Consider the following 4,108-nt stretch of genomic DNA (forward strand, 5'->3'; position numbering starts at 1 on the left):
TCTAGAACGGTGAGAGAATACATTTCTGTCTTCCAAAGCCATCCAACTTGTGTTGTTTGTTATGACTGCCCTAGGAAACTAACATAGCATGTCCTTCATGGTAGCTGGAAGATGGAAATAACCAAAGGAACGTAAATAAACTGGGTGTATTATAAATACTCGTGTAATGGAAAAGCTACACAGCCGTTTAAGTAAATGAATGAGAGCTGGACACAGCAGTATGGAGGGCGCGTTTCCTCTCCTCGCCTCTCCCTGAAATTCCAATCACTCTCTGAGCTCTGTATCACATCCTGTCTCCTCTATGTGGACCATAACGGCTGCCACATGCTGGCCCTCGCGCTGTGCCAGGCATCCTACATGGCCCGCTTACCTCATCGCTAACCTCCACAATAGTCCTACAAGGTGGAGACTCTTAACCTTGTCGTGAAGAAGACGATATTGTGAGAGCATATGCTGAGTCACTAAATGAGTCACTTGAGGGCCCGTCCAGCCCCTGACGTCCACATTGTTTCTGCTCCTCAGCTCAGATCCTTGAAACATGTCCCCTGGATAGTTTAGCCGGGTGGACAAAATGGTGAATGGCTGTACGCCATTTTGGAGTCTGTAGTAATTAAATTGGCTCTCATTTATCTTCAGTTTACTCTATTTAACCTTTAAGTTTTGCTTTCTAAATGCCTCAGATCTGGGGAATTCTCTGGTGGTCCAGTGGTTAGGACTTGGCATCTGCACTGCCAACAGTTGTCAGGGCTTGGGTTCAATCCCTTGTCAGGGACATAAGATCCTGCATGTTGAATGGCACAACCAAAAAATAAATAAAAACAAATGCCTCTGGTCTAATTATTTCATTGCTGTCCATCACCTCCATAAAAACAATGAAAGTAACATCTTCTCTGACTAATATAGGTAAGATAAACCCCAGAAAGGGTTTATCATTAAAATGTTTATTGAACTCCTGCTATGCCCAGCCCTGCACTCAGTGGCTGCATTGAATGGAATCTGTGACAGCTAGACATTCAGTGAGCAAATGACCAACAATGTAGAGTGAATGCTACTTTATATGTGTTTCTTTTCCTTTCCTCAGGAAAGTCTGTGTACACAACTGACTCAAGTACAAATAGAATGAGAGGGTTACCAAACACAAATTCATGTGTCCAATGCACAGTGAAGCCAAACAAACCAAAATGTCAGGGTCTGGAGCACAGAAAGGTTTATTGCAGGGCCAAGCAAGGAGAATGGGTGGCTCATGCTCCAGAAACCCGAACTCCTGGATAGTTTTTAGGGAGAAGATTTTATAGGCACCATTTGAGATGAGGGTTGCAGGATGCATATCTTTCTTCTGATGGGTTGGTGGTGAGGTAGCCAACGGTACTCCAGAAATCTTGTGTTCAGCCTGAAGTTGCCATCCTCCACCCAGATGGAGTCCATAGTTCAAGCACAAGAACTAAGAATATTGCTATGTATATTTCTTGAGAGGGAACCAGGACCCTTCTTTAATTGGTGCCCTGTTGTTACTGCTCCTTTGTTTCTGCATTCCCTCTCTCCCCGATTTGCAACTGTTTGAATCTATACTTTGGTACTCAAAGAAGGTCTAAGAGGCTGAGTGATGTCTATTTTCTGGAAACAACAAACAGGGGACAGAGATAGGTTTTGTACCTAGAAGGGCCCCACAGAGTCCCACTTGGCTTCCAGGGGCATTCCACTGTGATCAGTAATGGATCCACTTTCCATCTGAGGGCCAGCTCAGGTTCCATGCTTTCTCTTGGGCATTTGTCTATGTTGCATGTCCTACAACAGGGTAGAATTAACAGTTACTAGGTTGCTAGGGTTTATAGACTGTGACAGATGCAGAATAAACAAACAGATTATTCTGTATTAAATTACTGCTCTAGCCCCCATTACTTCCAAGTTCAGGACATGTGTGTACATGTGAAAGTGGTATTTAACCATGACCCTAACCATGGGAGGTGATTAAAGCAGAATCGCTCTAAGAATCAACACAGCAGTAAAAACCAGCCTCAAAAGTGTTTATCCCCTCTCCCATCTTCCCTCTCAAGTACCTGGCATAATTGTTCCTTGATTTAATGGCTCATCAACCTACAGCAGTCATGTGACTCCAAAAGAATCTGGTGGTTTAAGGTTCAAACACAGTCCCATTTTTTCTTGCACAAAGGCAATTTAGAAATCCTTTTCATCCTAGATTTCTGACAATGCAACTAACATGGGCATCAGAGGCACTACTAAAAGAATATGCTTCATTGACTGTGGCATTCCAAGCCCTCCTGGGAATAGCAAGGACCCCAAGGGCAGTGATGCCTAGAGGTAAATGTTAGTTCAGCCCAAGCCCTGTGTTTTACACTAGGGGAGACTGGCTCAGTCATCCACAGAGTGGACGAACAAGATGGGGAAGTCCCAGCCATGTGCACAGCCCCACCAGGACACTTCTGAAGATGGCACCACCGAAGGTATACCCCAGACCACTTCAAGAATGGGTCCTCTAGTCTTCTTAAGTGTAAGGGAATGACAAGGCTTTGACTGAGGTGGGCCTGGGTGTAAATTCTGACTCTGCCAATGTCTAGCAATAGGGACCTTAACACTTTAAGACTCAGAGCATCTGTCACCTACAATGATAATAATGCTTGTCCCAGTGGATTTTTTTTTATGAGGATGGAAAGATAAGATACTTGTAAAGACGTGTCCCATGGAAGGTAAGCAGTGCTAGTTCTTTCTTTCTCCTTCCACTTGTCCATCACTCAACACCTGGGACATGCAGTGACTTCTGCTGTTTCCAAGTACACCTACTATTAATTCCGACAAGACTTCCTGACCGCAGTCAACCTTTCATTATTCACAGTTTCCACATGACCTTCAAGACTACAATCATTCCTTTTGTAAATACAACCTTCTCATCCTTCATAACTTAATGAGCATACCATGAAAACATTCTCAGGCACTCTAATGACATGAAACTTTATGAACTCATTACCTTGAAAGTCTCAACACAAGAAGTAAAAACAGTTCAGAAACTCACATGCATATAGTACAACCAGGGCAATTTAGAATTGAAAATGTTTTACCCTTAACTTTGATGTTTCTCTCACTTCAATTTATTCTTTTTGCTTGTTACCTTCGACTTGTGTCTGACATCGCTGCTGTGGAAGAATTGAGAATAAAACATATGGGTTGAACCCTATAAAATTGCTGCTATTTGGCCAATTTTTGGCCCATGAGATGGCAATCTCACACAAATTCAATCTGATAGAACCACGCCAAGGATAAAGGAAATCAGAACAGACCTTACTGCTAGGAGATCAAACCAGTTAATCCCAAAGGAAATCAACCCTGAATATTTATTCGAGGGACTGATACTGAAGCTGAAGCTCCAATACTTTGACCACTCTGATGTAAAGAGTCAACTCATTGGAAAAGACCCTGATTCTGGGAAAGATTGAAGGCAGGGGCAGAAGGGGACAGCAGAGAATGAAATGGTTAAATAGTATCACCAACGCAAAGGACATGAATTTGAGCAAGCTCCAGGAGATAGTAAAGTCTGGTGTGCTACAGTCCATGGGGTCGCAAAGAGTCAGACATGATTTAGCGACTGAACAACAGCAACAGACCTTAAGAAACTGCTGTTGGACTGTTTCCTGGCCCCAGGAGACCTTGGTTTCCAGACACAAGATTGCCCAGTCACTGGTGACATCCACATCATGGGATCTGGTAAACTTAACACTGAGATTTGGGTCCTCTCTCCCCAACAGTAGGGCATATGCTGACCGAACAGAGACCTAATTATGACAGCAATAAAAGGTAGGGATGGAGCGGGCAATAGCATTAGCAGGTAGCTCAGTTAGTAAAGAATCTTCCTGCAGTGCAGGAGACCACAGTTCGATCCCTGGGTTGGGAAGATCTCCTGGAGAAGGGCATGGCAACCCACTCCGGTATTCTTGCCTGGAGAATTTGCAGGGACAGAGGAGCCTGGTGGGCTACACCCCATGGGGTCTCAAGAGTCAGACAGGACTGAGCAACTAAACCACCACCTACACCCAGACAGATTGAGGACAGTTGGCTGGGTTTGCAGAATCCTTACAGCCTACCTTCTTGTGGGCAC

At 44.2% G+C, this 4,108-nt stretch overlaps 1 long non-coding RNA gene across 1 annotated transcript; it reads right to left on the reverse strand.

Moving 5' to 3' along the window:
• Window positions 1-1,190: 1,190 nt before the first annotated feature.
• On the reverse strand, window positions 1,191-3,887 carry LOC133258839 (uncharacterized). Its single transcript, XR_009740174.1, has 3 exons — window positions 3,618-3,887; window positions 3,075-3,149; window positions 1,191-1,785 (listed from the first exon to the last, which is right to left on the reverse strand). It is a non-coding gene; the product is annotated as an uncharacterized LOC133258839 (long non-coding RNA).
• Between the last annotated feature and the right edge of the window lie 221 nt (window positions 3,888-4,108).

Source organism: Bos javanicus, chromosome 13, assembly GCF_032452875.1.
Source record: "Bos javanicus breed banteng chromosome 13, ARS-OSU_banteng_1.0, whole genome shotgun sequence".
Classification (NCBI taxonomy): Eukaryota; Metazoa; Chordata; class Mammalia; order Artiodactyla; family Bovidae; genus Bos; species Bos javanicus.